Source organism: Lonchura striata, chromosome 12 (genome assembly GCF_046129695.1).
Source record: "Lonchura striata isolate bLonStr1 chromosome 12, bLonStr1.mat, whole genome shotgun sequence".
Taxonomy (NCBI): domain Eukaryota; kingdom Metazoa; phylum Chordata; class Aves; order Passeriformes; family Estrildidae; genus Lonchura; species Lonchura striata.
In genome coordinates, this window is record NC_134614.1 from 24,215,329 (window position 1) to 24,231,310 (window position 15,982).

At 39.6% G+C, this 15,982-nt stretch overlaps 1 protein-coding gene across 1 annotated transcript in view; it reads right to left on the minus strand.

Moving 5' to 3' along the window:
- Window positions 1-15,982, minus strand: part of FGD5 (FYVE, RhoGEF and PH domain containing 5) — a 79,608-nt gene that overhangs the window by 52,435 nt on the left and 11,191 nt on the right. The gene's annotated exons all lie outside the window — the stretch shown is intronic.

The following is a 15,982-nucleotide window of genomic DNA, read 5'->3' on the forward strand; positions in this document are numbered from 1 at the left end:
CTATTTCCTTTCAGAAAGGAAACTCCCTACATATCTTTATTTACCTCTCTCCTATGCAGGTGTGGCAGTCAGCCTTTCTGTTCTGCCTCCAGCTTTTCCCTCACACATAGAGTCCAGGAGCTCTCACAGGCCACCCAGAGCATTTGTTGTCATGGCTGGGCAAAGGGCCAAGCAGTAATGCTGTTCCTCACCATTGTCTACTATGGCTTATTAGTAGTATCTGCAGTTTTTCAGTGTGGGTGGCATCACTACATTTTTGAAAACTTGTCCAGCTTCAGCAGCAGATGGACCTCAGCACAAGAGCAAGAAAAATACAGGAACAGCACAGGACACTTATTAATAATTTAGCCAGTCTCAGTCCTTACTCACACAGTCCTTCTGCAGTTTGTAATTGTTTGTCCTAGAAGATATGAAATTAAGGTATTTCTTCCTTTTCTCTCTCTCTGATAAATGACTGCATTATGTTAATATGAGAACACATAATTTGGGAAGAATGCCTCAGTATATTAGTCTTGTAATCATTATTAATTATTAAAGGTTCATACAGTAGCAGAACTTGCAATATTGCTAAACTATTGCATGGGCTTTGTTTGCAATAGACCTGCATCCCAGTGGCATCAACTTAAGTTGAAAGATTAGTCTCAAAATGTTATGGATCTCATTTGGACACAGGATGGGCACGGGTATATTTTTGCCACCATCTCCACTCTCCTCTGACCACTCCAATAGCACTCAGGTCTTTACTTCTGAGACTGTTCTGTATTGTCACAGGAGCTCCTGGGAAGCGCACCTTTCCTCATACCCTGCACACACTTAATCCAATGAACTCGCATGTCATCATCCATCTTGTATGTCTATGCTCCTGTGATCTCCTAGCACTCCTAGCTTCTGAAGGCTTGAATTGTGCCCAGGAATGACTAAGTGATACTTTTCTTCAGTTCATTAAAAGCACTGCTAACTGAGCTTACTGGAAGCAAAAAACTTAAATGCAATGGAAGATGCAAATAAAAGTGTGGGTGTGAAGAATAAGGGAAAAGATAGTCCAAGAGTTTGCAGTATCTCAATAGACACATTAATCCCAAATTAATTCTCTCTCTTGTAGCAGTGATTTGGCTGCATGACAACAAATTGCTGGAACATTATCTGCTGCTCCTTCAGCAGTTGTCTGTCATCATTCCAAGAGTAAGGGAATGATCACAACAAAGGGAGCAATGGGTGTTCTGGGACAGTCTGACATTTAATTGACTGAATAAATGCAGGAGGATGCGATGCAGCAAAAGTCTTTTTAGTTAGCACCAGTTACATTATAATTAGTAGGGCTTCTGGTAGTTACAGAGTAGGGAGAAGCTGTATGGATGCACCCTATTAGTTATTTGTTTACTTTTGCCTCTGCACATGTATTGCTACATCAGAAATAGTATTCTAGAGCCTACAGACTCTCCAGTTATCCTGCCCCTATAGTATGCTTACGTTTGACCTCAAGCAACCTCAGTGACTGAGGGGAAGGTGAACTAATCATTGTACTAGAACTTTTTATAAATAAAGTCCAGACACAAGTCTCTACTACCTGTGAACCCTGCAGAACACAGGCTGAGAAGTTTGAGCACAGATGGTGCATGCATGAGCGATTACTGCTGAGATGCACAACAGGTGTGAGCTCACAGAACATGATTTGCAAATTGAAAAATACTGTATTTTCTCTTGCTTGATTGTGCAATTCTAAAAGAGATGCATACTCTTCTTTTAATTTTGCATCTGTCCTTCAAATGACCTTGCAAATTCTAACCCATTTCTCAGCAATGATCAACATCAATTTTTAAAGATTTTTAGACATTATACAGTCAGATTTAATGAGATACAAGGATTTAAGTGGGTGATTTAACAGTGGCAAAAGTACCCAGCCAAGGTTATTATAATAAAGGCCTATGAAGAACATGTATTCTTGTTTGCAAAACAATACAAATGCACTTGGCTGCATGTTCATCTCTTGGCCACACTCCCAAGTGATGTTTTGTTTCCTTCTTTAGAGTCACCAAGTGTATGAAAAAAAACCCAAAAAAACATGCAGACAAACAAGCCCAAACAAAAAAAATCTGAGTTGGTGAAAATCTAAACTTAAGGCCTGTGACTTCCACTGGGGTGATACCAGTAATGATCAGATTGCCTGCAGTTTGCTTTCAATTAATTACGTCATGCATTCTAAAGAAAGGCTCATAAATCTCACATGCCTTCTGCTTCAGCAGCAATCATGAGGTGAGAAGGGAGTCCTCTTTCCTGCAGGATACCATTCAGCTATGCTTTATGATATCTGTGGAGTATTCATCCTTTCCACCAAGTGGCTCCTTGTACATCTGAAGTGCTGCTGGTTAGGCTGTTGAAATATGCTGGCAATGTCCCTTCAAATGCTAGTGCAGTAGATCCACCCTAGTGCCTATAAGGTATCATTATGTGTGTTGGGACAGAGTTATAGTATATTTCTATCTGGCAACTGATTCTGCAGCTGATAGTAGAAGTGTGCTAGAAATTTGTCAGTCAAGAGCAATACAGCATCTCCTTGAAGCAATAAACATTTGTGTGGGGTTCAGATGTCGTGTAGTTTTACTGCCACAGTGATCACATAATCATAGAACAGAATTATAGGGTGATTTGTATTTGAGGGAACCTTAAAGATCATCTTGTTCCATCCCCCTGTCACAGGCAGGGACATCTTCCACTAGATCAGGTTGCTCAGGGCCTCATCCAACCTGGCCTCTAGCACTTCCAAGGATGAGGGCTTCACAGCTTTCCAATCAGGTAGAAAGTGGGCAACCCGACACTCTCTAGGTAAAGAACTTTTTCCTAATGTCTAATCTAAATCTCCCTTCCTTTAGTTTAAAACCATTAACCATTCCCCCTTGTCCTATCACTATTCACCCATGTAAAAAGACACCCTAACTCTTTTTTAAAAGCCCCCTTTAAGTATTGGAAGTCCACAATGAGATCTCCTCCAAACCTCCTCTTCTCCAGGCTGAAAATCCCCAGCTCTCTCAGCCTGTCTCCATAGCAAAAGTACTCTAGCCCTCTGAGCTTTTTTTTTTTTTCCACTCTTCTGGTCCCATTTTAATAGGTCTATGTCTTTCTTTTGCTGAAAACTCCAGACCTGTATGCAGTATTCTAGCTGGAGTCTCAGGGGGACAGAGTAGAGGGGGAGATTGCTTCCATGTTAATCATATGGGAGGAAGCAGTTCAGCAGGAGACTCCTGTGACTGAACCCATCTCAGATCAAAACAAGTGTGATGTGGCCAGTGAGGACATCCAGATTACCCCATCACAGTTCCTGAGCACCTCCATCATTCTCATGTGTCTGTCCTGGGACAGGGGACTTCTATAATTGGATTTCCATATTACAAAATGTAATTTCTGGAAAAGAAAGCCACTGGGTGGCTTATCAATAATCATCACCAACAGTCAACCTGAATTAGTCTCCCTGGACTAAACTGATTTATTTTGGAAGTAAGTTTCAATGTCTTTCAACCTAAGGAAGGGTATGAACAAATGCAGCACTTAAGGAACCTCTGCTGTGTTCATATTTGAAATGAATTAATAATTTGTCTCCATAAGGTATATACTAAAGGATAATCCGAGCTAATAAAACTCAAGAGGTCAGCAAAGGTTACCTTGCTTAATGAGTCCCAAGAACAGTGTCCAGGATGTGCTGATGCTTCAACCATTGTGTCATGATTTAGTTAACAGGTATCTGTTCAGCATTCAGACACCTGGACTACCTGGATTACCTCCTTGCTGCTTTCCTGTGGTCTTTCACTCTATCTTCTTAGTCAGTGTCAGGACAGAGAAAGAATAGTTATTTTCTTTGCATCTGTTGCAAACTGCAAATTGGATGATGCAAATTAATTACCACCAATATACTTGAAGGCCAAAGAGCACCTGATATATTTTCTAAAAAATTTCTTATGGTTTCAAAAGTGTCTGAAAGTAAAGATCATAACAGTATTTGGCCAAAAATTTCACCACAAGATGAAGAAAGCAGTAGAAGAGGCTAGAAATCACATCTTTGGTTCCATTCCTGCAGTGGAACCAGCATATTAAAGGTGCTTTTGTCAGTAATTATCAACACAGGGCTCACCATATTCAGTGTTTACACATAGTGGCAATAGGAAGAAAGTGAACTATCTGGGTTTCTGAGGTAAGCACTGACTTCTGTTCTGCTTGTTGTGTGGTAACAGAATGTCTTTTTGTCTAGGATGTTTCATCCATTCATTAGCGAAACCATGTTTCTGGACTGCTAAAAGACAATCCTTTCAAATATTTGCTAAAGAGAGAACAGTTGTGATGTTGAGTTCATCTAGATCCACCAAAACTCTGAAATGAACAACAGTTGTGACCTGAAATGTTTTTCTGTGTGTACTGGTGTTTGCATTGGCAATTATTTTACCTGAATCAGCAAAGCAAGTTTATATGAAATACCTCAGAAGGTACAAAGTTATTCTTTCTCTGTAAAGTACATCTCCACAAGTATATCTTCTCTGAAGCCAGCTGAGTGGTGATGAGCTTGACACATCAACTCAGATCACATATGCTAAATTTACAAATGACTACGAAATTGCTGCCATAACCTTCCCATCCACAGATCTCACCCTGCGCTCATTTAAACTCCTCTGTCACAGGAATCTTAGCTCATAAGTAATTATAAAGTATTGGATACAAGACCAGAATCTCACCTGGACACAGCTGGGTTATGCAAAACTCGCATATATAAAATTGATGCCATGCACTGGGAAGGAAAAATAATGACCACCTGCAAAGACCTCCAACGTCCATTGTTAGGCCAAGATAATTGAATCCAGCTTTCTTCTGCATTCAGTATCCCTATCTCAAGTCCCAATCCCAGTAGTTACTAGTTCAAACTCTTAGACAATGACATTCTTATTGTAAAAAATTAATATGAACTCAGTGCATTGATAGTAATTTGGGAGATGCAATGGGGTGCTGAAGTACCCTGTTTTATTAAAGCTCATTATTTCCCTGTATGCATTCCATCCAAATCATAAATTATTGTTTTAATTCATTCTGCAAAAGGAAGTCTCATTACTAAAGGAAAATGAAATCCAAATGCATTTAAAGCCAATAAAAGGAAAATATTAGTGCAGCATATGTTTAGCCAGTCAGTTCCCTATGGCAGATCATCATGGCAAATATTGTATCTGAAGTCTGAAAAGGTCAAGAAAGACATGAGGCCTGCTAATAACATACACAGCCTGTCAAGGCAAGGTATAATCAAGGCAAGGGATAATCACATTTCACACTCTGAGGCGTAAGCTGTTTGCCTGCCAAGGCCAGAAATGTGCTCTTCCTAATTCCACAAGCATTTCAATTTGAATACTGCTCTTTCTTGTCTTGTTGCGCTACAGAATACAGAAGAGGGGAAGAGGATTTTTGGTCAGGTGCATAAGGCTTCTGCTGTTTTCCAGACGACTTTAGGGACAGAACTCTTCCAGCTTCAACCACTACTCCTGGAGATGGTCACAGAACAACAGTGCCTGGTCTAGTTTTGGAAGGGAATGGAGGAAGTGAGGAGCACAGAGGTGTTTGGGCTCCATCTTAGGGAATGTACTCTCGCCCAGCCTGGGACGCTATCAGTAGAGAATGGATACAAGAAAGCCAGAGAGTGAGGTTCCATTAGCCATGTCCCAGATGTGCTGTGATGGATAGCTTTGAGGCTTTTGCTTTGAGGCACCTGTGTAGCCAACCCACAATTCACACTCAGTGATGTACCCTGGGGTGCACTGCTGTCTGTGAGCACCATTACTCACCCCAGACCTGTGGTTTTAAAACACTAGGTAAAACAAACCAGCAGTAAAAGGATATGCCTGGAAACAAAACACAGCGTCCTTGGGCCTTGGACAAACGGCATACCCCCTTCCTCTCTCCCAGGCATGAGGGAGAGGCAGTGAGCTGTGGTGGCCTCCGCTTGTGCTCAGCCCAGCCCTCCAGCCCTTGTCCTGCATTTCCTGTAAACAGGGAACAGTTCCTCCCCAGAGATGACCTGGCAATGAACTAGCAAGGGCTGACGCTCAGCTGCACCACACCCAGCGCCCCACCGTGCCAGAAGGTACAGTGGGGCAGCCAATAATACATTATATATTACTAAAGGCAGCTCTACGCTTTGGAGACTCCTTTGAACATATTAATAACATCACATGTAAGCCACCACAGAGCTTTTACTTTCAATAAATCATTAGCTTCACAGACACCCCAGAGCTTTTATATCCAACAGCCCTAGCAGAAGTTTCCCTTAAGATTCTTTTTATGCTTCTCTTTTCCTTCATTGCCTTGCTAAATCATAGCCCTGTTGTTTTCTATCACCCTATCATTCCCCATCTGTGGTAACCTTTTGCTATGTTGAATCCTTGCAATGCAAAGGAGGTGGGCATAATGAAGACCTGAGTGCTTGGCAGTGACAGGAGTACTGTGCTAAGAAACTCTTCTTCCTTCCCAGACCATGCACACCATGCATCTGCATTATGTTGAAATTCCATTCTGCATTTCTGTCAAGGGACAGATGCTAACAAGGAATACATCCACTAATTGTCAGGATAGGTTTCAAATTATTTGCTGAGTAATCCCTAGTCACAGTACAAATGGCCTCTGACTGTAAAACCTCCCAACACTTTGCCCTATTCTCCTCTATAAAATTACTTATTTCAGCAACAGTCTGACTTTGGATACAATGATGTAAAACTAGGGAGGATGCACCCTGCCTTCAGTGGACTCACTTTGTATTTGTGATCTTTGAGCAGCGTAAGACCCTTTGATTTCACTCAACCCTCTGTAAGACTTACTCCTCTCTATAAATCAGTGACAGAACAGGCCAACCTCCTAGAACTTCATTAATAAAGGGAAGGAAAAAATATAACTTAGAAGTGACTTTCAGCTGGTCACCTGATGGTCATGTCAGAATATGAGAAGTACAGTTCTCTGGGGAGACCACTGTCTTGGAAGCAAAGCTCTACCACTGCTCTACTACAAATGATTTGTTTTGATCTTTGGCATGTTTCTTAACTTTGTGCTTTGTCAGTCAGTTGTGTAAAGTGGGTAATCCCAGAGCAATGTCACGTTTAGAGCACAGGTTAGACCAAAGGCTTTGGATCTCTGCCAGGGTCTAAACCAGAGCTATTTTGTCCATCTTCCTTGTGGCACAGTTTAACTCCTTTTCTTCTTGTTTACTGTGAACTAAAAGGTATTTCACTTTGTCGTTAAGACAGAGGGATGGACTATGCCCATGCTTAAGGCACAGAGTAATGTTTTCATTCTTATGGCCAAGCTGAGGTGCAGAAATGTACCTGGAACTATTTAAGAGTCACGCTTGCTAGTATTGCTGTTTTCTGCTGGCAGTGGCTTTCAGGCAGCCAAGCTGGTGATTTCTGCACAAAGTCACACATTGGAGAACACCAATTATGAAAAATTTAAGCAGTACAACTTGCCCAAAGAATTAGAATTCAGAAAAACATTGCAGATAGACAATTCAGAAAAAGATCTGCGTCAATCATTGTGTGGGAGTTTTGCAAATGGAGCCAAGGAGAACCAAGGCACGTTTTGTCACACTCAGGGATCCCCTGGAGATGTTATGTATTGGTGGATGGTTCTGCTATCTAATAAGCATAATAAACAAGTTTTAAATTTTATATAGGTAAAAATCTGCTCCAGATGTGTTTCATAGCTGCACAAGGAGCTTATTGACTATGGTGAGCTACGCAGAACTAGAATATCTTTACAAGTCCTCTTCCTTAGTGAATCTAGATTTGTACACTACAGCAGTTGCTCTCTACTTTTGCACAAATAGTCTTGAAACTCAGAGTACAGTCAGGATTACACTGTTGATTCTGGAATCTAGTCTGGATCCAATGTGATTAGGTATCAGGCAAATTTGATCATCATACCAGCAAATGGATGCAACTCATTATAATCCTGTCAGAATATCCAGTTTAACAGAATTGTAAGTGATAATAGTTGTGAAAACTCAAAGGAGAATGCCAGCTTGGAAATTGTGTCAGTGAAACACAAACATAAAACTGAACTTGAATCAATTATCATTTGCTGCAGACAGGCTTTTTAGTGACCTGTTTATTAATAGAAATTTGAATTATTGGCATCTGATTCCAAAAGACATCAGAACTGGTGGAAGACAGAGGCATTGGTTTTTGTGGTAGAGAACATTACCTTTTTAAAAAGCTTTTTAGAGTTGTATTGGGAAAAGACTTAAAATTAGTATTCCTAGAGCCTTTTAGACTACAGAGAAAATGATACTTTCATTGCAGGTAATGACAGTTTTCAGGGTTTTTTTTCTTTCTTTTAAAAAAAAGCTTTTTTTTTTTTTTCCAAAAATTAGGAAAAGTAGCAGTAACATAGCACCAATACTTCATGAAGTCTGAATCTGCTATGAGAGATAAAATACTAATTTCTTACAAATAATACCTTGCTTAGAAGTGAAGTTAGAAACACCTTACACAATAATGAGTCCTAATCCAAGAATTATCTTTAAGCATTGTTATAGTATTACTGAATTAAATTTCATTCATGCATAAGTAGAATGACAGTTAGTTATGCACATAGCAGAACATAGAATTTCAAAACTGGTATTAGGAACAGTAGGAGACCCTTGATTTGTAATTGCCATTTCCAAAATGGAAATTACACTTGTAATGTAAGGCTTTAAGAGATCCCCTTCAATGCAGTAACAACATCTGTCTGTCAGATCCAGCAGCAGAAGAGTGTCCGAGAATGCACAATGTAGAATAAAAAACTCTGATTACTGCAAGGTCTGGGGTGTTAGCTCAATTAGTACAGGACTTGACCATGAGACCACTGTTTTTCTTTGCTGCAATATCTGAGGTGTAGGAATTTATTTTTGTACCTTGGACAACTGAAAAGAAATTATTTCAGATGATGTAGAAATGAAACAAGACTGTGTCTATTTTTGGGTCTTGTGACCAAAACCTGTAGGCATTTCCTTCTCTCTATGGCTGGTGTTTTAGGCATTGGATTATGAGAAACTCATAATCTCATTACCACTGCTGACTGATTCAAAGTTAGCACTCAAAGTGATCTGGAAAAGCAGACCTACGAGAAGCAGAGACTAGGCTGTATCTTAGCCTACAGCATACAGGAGTTCCTTTAAATTCTGTCAAAACAGATGTATGGTTCACATACAATTCTTTTGTGAATGTTTCCCTTTTGGAAAATGTTTCAGCTCGTTCTGATTTAAGGTACCAGCACAAATCATTAAGGCAGTCAAATCACAAATTGCTGTTCACATCCTCAGAGGTACAAATGTACCCCACATGAGCATCTGGCATAGTATTATTATTATGCAGATTCCACTTATATAGTTACTTTTCTAACTATGACACATTTACTAATGTTCTTCTGACTATAAGTCCCAGATCCTCTTAGAAAAAGATTATACATTTCACAAAATTAAATTGTTAACATGGCACATATCATAGATTGGTGATTAAGGATATGCTCCTGATTATTATTACTTTGTTTATTTTTTGGCAGTGTAATTTAGACACTAAAACTTGGTACCAGAGTCTTTATGTTCCCTTTTCATTTTGTTGCCAGTTCATTATTCCATACTTTCCATGGAAAATATTCACAGTAAGTTCAACATAATGAACACCATTCTGCCCTGCAGGACTCTTAAGATGGAAGGCAAGTTGTTATTTCCCTGTACTATCAGGATCAATTGCTTTATCAACACCATGCAGCCAAACGAGGGGAAAAATGCAGTGAAGCTAGGATCAAGTGAACTCTGTTTTCTTGCATTTAAGAGATTCACCCAGTTGTTAAAACAGTACTTCCAGAAGAAGAGAAACAGAACTTAACTGCTAATCTATAGGGCTGAAGGAAAGTGGATTCCTCAGTCTTCTAACAGGTCAGGTTCATTTCCCAGATTAAAATAAGACATGGCTGTACTTTTGCTTGGCTGAGGTTTTTTTAAGTTGGAAAATCAGCTTTGGAATGATTAAAAATGACACAGATTTTTAATATTTGGCTGGGGTGAATTAATTAAATACTTCTGGCCCCTCTCCCAAATAATTGTGGAAAATGAAAACCATCTTAATTCTGCAATTCAAAAATATGGTTTAGTTCTGAATTTACTTCAGTAGCTTTATTTTTTTTGCAAGTGAAACACTCAGAAACATGGAAAAGTGTAATGAACTACAGAATTCTTTTTTTTTTTTTTCTTTTGGACTTTTCAATTAGGCACACATATTTTATCTCTCTTTTAGCCACTGAAGCAATGTTTTTTCTTAAAACTGCAATCAAATGGCAAGATAAATTGCTTGTCCATAAAACTTAATATATGTCACTCTCGCACAGTGGCTCTTTACCCTAGATATATTCACTGTGATGTAGCTTTATCTCACTGCCAGTGTCTGGATTTTTTAAGGCTAGCAATGTGAAAGTAGAAAGAGTGAAAGAAAGATTTTGAGGTGCCCAGTTTTACCTCACATACTGCCCTTTTCTATTTAAGGACCAGGAGATTTGACTTCAAAGTTGTGTTGTACTGAATGCAGTCCATTACTTCTGTAGACATATGTGCTAAGGAAGAGTCTTTTCTGAGTTCTTCTAGCCAACTCTCAGAACTAAGAATGCAGACTGAGACCTGAAATGTAAGAGGATAAGAAACTCTCATCAGAAACACCAAACTAGCTATCCTTGGTGAGGTCCACCTGCCCTGAGGGTCCATCAGGGGGATGCAGTGGGTAAATATCTGAGTTTAGTGAACATATTCAAGGCATAAGGACAAACTATCAAGAGACTGAAGAGGTACATAACTGGGGACAGCTCAGAATAGCTGGATGGAGACTGTGCAACAGACATATGCAACTATCTTTTGTCTCAGTTCATCAGTACCTAGCTGTATTTCTTTTGAGAAAAACGAGTTTGAGTGTCCCTGTGATTCTGATAAAGCTGGTGTAGCATGAGACAGAGCACCAAAAGGTGCTCACTAATGATAGGTCTAAATCTATTTGCTCTAGGCTTTTAATGGATAGCATCTAATTAATCCAGCCAATTACTCAAGTGAAAGGATCCTTTTATAAGCTCTTTAAGAGGGTTCTTGGCAAAACAAACACGCCTCTTAAATATGTTCTTCCATCCATTAACTCTAATTGGTCGATTAAAGTAAAATTAATTGTTGTATGCCACTAAACACCAATTTTTTAGAGGGAGTTTTTACATTAACCGCTCTTTGGGTTCTGTAAAAGAAGAATTCTTGTAGGATAATTAAAAATGTGTTGTGCACTATAAATAACTTTCATGGGTTGCACAACAAAACATAAACTACTAGACTGGATTTGCATTTAAAATGCAATAGCATTCTGTTGCTTTTGCTACAAATCTAATTTAGAGATATACCCCATGTCATAGAGCAGTGGATTCTGGAAAGGCTACAGCATTCTAATGTGCAATCTCTCCTTCAATAAATCTTCTCAGTGAGGCTCCTGGTGGGGGTGGCAGAGGAGAAAGGTATGCACAGAACAAGGCATGCAATAAGACGTCATGTTTTTGACAGTAAAAGGCCTGACCACTCTGTCTGCAACACGTGCTTTCTTTCTGCATGGTGCTAGGAATGTTTAAATCACACCAATATCACTTCTGGCTCCACAATCATAATCCAGGACAATTCTGCAATACACAGCAGACTCTCTCCTCTTGTGTAACCCCACTGAAATGTATTTCTGGTTCATTTAATGAAAATAGTGAAGACAGAGAAGTCAACCCAGGCATAAAAGCCCTCAGGACATGAAGAGGGTGATGTGTACACACTCTTTCTTTTCTGCACTGTAATTTGATAACTAAAATAGCCATTGCAATGGAGTCCATCTACTAACAAAGCCAATATCAGCTAATAAGGCCAACATCTGCTGAGGTCTTTGGACCATTTCCTAGGAGGTATATGAGACTGCAATTTCTCATAAACAAAGCCAGGGTGAGATCCAGCATGCTGTATCTGAGCAGCAGCAGTTCTCTGAGGCTGTGCTATGTAGTCAGGATGATGATGTGGAATGCAAAGCTGTGCTGAGGGAGCACAGCTGGCTTTCTCACAACCTATACTGTCCCTACATATCTGCATCCCCAGCACAAACCAAGACAAACAGCTCCAAGGATATGAGGAAACAGGAGAGCAGTCATGGAGCTGTTGGAAAATTGATATCTGCTTGTGGGCAATGTATTAAAATCTTTCATTCTTTGGTATTAATTCATTTGGTATTAATGGCATTACTGATACTCTCTAGAGACACTTCTCAGAGGTGCTTCTTAGAAAAACTCTGCTATCCAAGGGCACTTAATATTTTCTGTCTCTAATGCCTGACAGTGCAAGGTGAAACATGGCTCGTGCCCAGCTTTCAGCAGCAATGGGTTATCTCCTGCAGACTGCTCCCTGTCTATAAGCAGCTTAAAGTTCTACATTAACCACTGTCACCTTCAAATTCCCTGCTGCAATTCAGACAATACTCAAGTAAACAGAAATAAAAACATGACTTGTGTCAGAGCTGGCTGTGGTTGTTGTCAAGATTTGCAATAGGTTGTGCATGGCTTGAAGTCAGGTATAGTACCAGGATCCCTTATTCTGCAATGAACTTACAAAGCTCTCTTTCAGGTTTAAGCTGCAAAATTCAAGAACTGGTGAAAGCTCGTGAGATTTTATTTTCCATCCTATTCACTAGATCACAAGTGACAATGTCTCTTTTCCTTGTCTCTAAGCTCAGTCCCTGATCCTCCTTCCCTCTGTGGCAGTATTTTTATGGGACTTTTTCCCATCTACAAGATCTAGAGCACAGCACATTTCACACAGACATAAAAAAAAAACCCCAAAAAACTATACAGATATTTTTATGAGTGATTTTTTTTTTAAATTATGTTTCTTTTAAAAACCTCTCACAATGCTCATGATCACTTTGGTTCTCTTCAGCTTAATGATTGTCAGTAAAATTCCTTACAAATTGCCCATACAGGTCTTTAAAGGAGCTAAGCCCCATTAGTAGACCACTTCTGTGCTACCTCCGTAACAAACATTAATATATCACCAGCCCTGAGAAATGCTAGACCTACAAAACCAAAATTCTGTCTCTTGTAAAGCTTTTCATCAATGCTATGGGTGCATGCTAGCTTAGTGTAGTCACAGAGCAGTGATTTAAAAAGCTGAGAACTAGGAACTGAGTGGAATCAGCAGCTAGAATTTGTTTTCCTGTGTAAGCAAGAAAAGGAAAGGATGGGAAAATCTTTCCCAAAACAACTATCTAAAATCTATGCTGAATCTCTAGCTCGAAGCCTGCTTTGCATAGATTTGCCTCCAGTATAGATATAGCTTGCTTCTATTACAAATGGAGGGTAATGTCAGCAACATTGCTATTATCATACATAACAGTGAGCCAAAAGACAGCTTGAACTGAATTGAATATGTGTATCTTGTTTGGATAATCTCTGACAGCCATACTTGTACTGAGCAACTCTAGCTAGGACAAGCAGAATAACAAAGCACGAGTTGATTTTATCTTCTTGACAAAATTATCCTTGAGTTTTACCATAAAAAGGAAAGTATGGTAACTGAACTGCTCAATGGGATGAGAAGTCTTGATATGGTCAGCATACGGGCACGTGTTGTACAGATCAAAAACAGCTAATAAATTGTGTGTCTTTTTTCTGCCCATGTTTTCTAGAAAATGTCAGAAGCATCTGGAAATTTGGTGTTGCTTCTCCTTTCACAACTACTCCCTGTATATAATTATATATGTTATTTTGATTATCTCTAGAATGCTTCCCACTCATTTGGTCTTTGTTGGGACAGAAACAGCTATAGCCTTAAGGTTTTCTTTGGGCCAGAGTTCACCTGGATTAATTGTCATAGGAAGGGGCAGGTTGCACCTGTATAAAAAACAATCCAGAGCTTTAGCTGTACCTATTGCTTCAGCTGCATTTTTTATCCAAGGAGTGAAAGGCTTCAGGAGTTTCTAGTAGCCATCCTCCGTGCCCATCTGATGCAATACCACAACTGTATTTCTCAGAGCTGATTAAAATCTTGGTATTGCTGTTAGGATTCTCCCGCTGGCTGCATAGAAGCACACTTGCAATGTCTGTCCTTTTAAGCAAGAAAATTAAACAGTGAATCTTGTCATCAGAGAGTTTCTGTGAAGTCCCCTGCTGTCCTGCTGTTCTCCAGTAATACACAGAAGGGAAGGTTCCTGGTTTATAATCATCTTTTATAACACTCACATTCCGTTCTCTGAAGTGCGATAGAAGAGTTGAACTTGGTTATTCATCAAAAATGTAGCAATTCCATAAGGTATCACCAGATGTTTAACACAAGTGCTTCACAGGTGAATGCACAAAAAAGAAGTTAATGGGCTCAAAACCCATGTATTTCAAGGGTTTAATCCAACACATTTGCACTCTCAAGCAGTTGAAAAAAGCCTCTGGATATGAGCAAGCTGCAGTTCAAAGTAACTTTTGTCCTGTTGTGGTAGAGGTATGTTTGATAGGTATTCTTACTAGAAATCTTAAATCCATGGCAGGGCATTTTAGGCCAAACTACTTTAGCAGCAAATAAAACATCCATGTCCATACATCATGTATGCATGTGTAAATAGGTGCACCTGCTTGTACAATTTGCTTTGCTTTACAACTAGGCCATACACTGTTTCTTCAAGTCTGTTATGGCCACTACGTGTGTATTTACATGGGATGTGTATTTACATTTCATCAAAGCTTCTCAGGCATGTCTTTGTCCAAAACATGCTGACAAATACAGCAAATAATGGCTATCTCAGCAGTAGTTATGTCTGCCTGGTGCTCTTCCCCTCCACCCTGGATATCTTGATAAAAGGGCTGTACAGGAGCCTAGCCTTCATTTCACCCCCAGTGGCAAAAATTGCATGCACAACAAGCAGCAGGCTGAAGATTATGTTCATGCCTTGACCTCGAGATTTCCTGAACCAGTTTGGATTGGCTCTCCCTTTGAAACTACAGGCTTCCACAGGAAGTTCATAAATGGGCCCAAGTCACAGCAATTGACGTAGTCCTAATATTTTTAACTTCGTTCTTCAAGAATTATCTACAATGGGTGGTGATTCATGGAGACAAAGAGCTGGCCAGCTTTTTCAAAAGCAAACGTCAGTGTGCTGGGTAAAATGCAAACCACTGAAAGCAAGTGAGTAATGTAGCTTTTGCTGCTCTGGGGATGTGGTGGTGTGTGCTGTAAAGCTGCACTGCGCTCCACCATGTCCCTGTGTCAGCATCACTGGAGCTCCCAGTACTGCAGCCAGCCATTGTCTCCAAAGAGCTAAACCACAGGCCTATGTTCCACATCCCTCAGCTTCAGGTGTGTTTGGATCCACTGTTTAAACCTTGATGCAATCTCTTTTCCCATGTCTTACTGTCTGACATCATTTGTGTCTTAGAAACAGTTTGCAAGACTCATTCAGAGGTGTTAAAGAGGAGTTCTTTTACTCCCTAAGTCTAAAGTACCCTAAGAGAAGTTTGTGAAATGCCCATGATTTGTTCCATCCACAATGACAAGAGAGAAACCAGAAAAATAAATATTGCAGGGAAACACAAAGTATTAAATCTTTTGGAGAAAGATAGATGCAAATGGGTATTAAAACCTTATTTTTAAGATTTTTATCTTTTTCATACAGCTCTAACAAAATGCAGCTGCATTAAAGACATTCCTATTAATTCATTTGCTTTGCACCTTGTTATCTCATTACCTGTTAAATATGAACTTAACGGAAAACACTCTTCTTATTTGCATCTCTGCATTCCACTGATTGTATGCTATAATTTGACAACAAGTTCAAATTCAAAGGTGTTGAAGGCATTGCTCCTACATTCCTATGAAAAAGACATTTCCATGTTTGCAAATAACCTAATGGAATGGGGTGAAAGATTGCTATTAATGTTAGCAGTGCATATG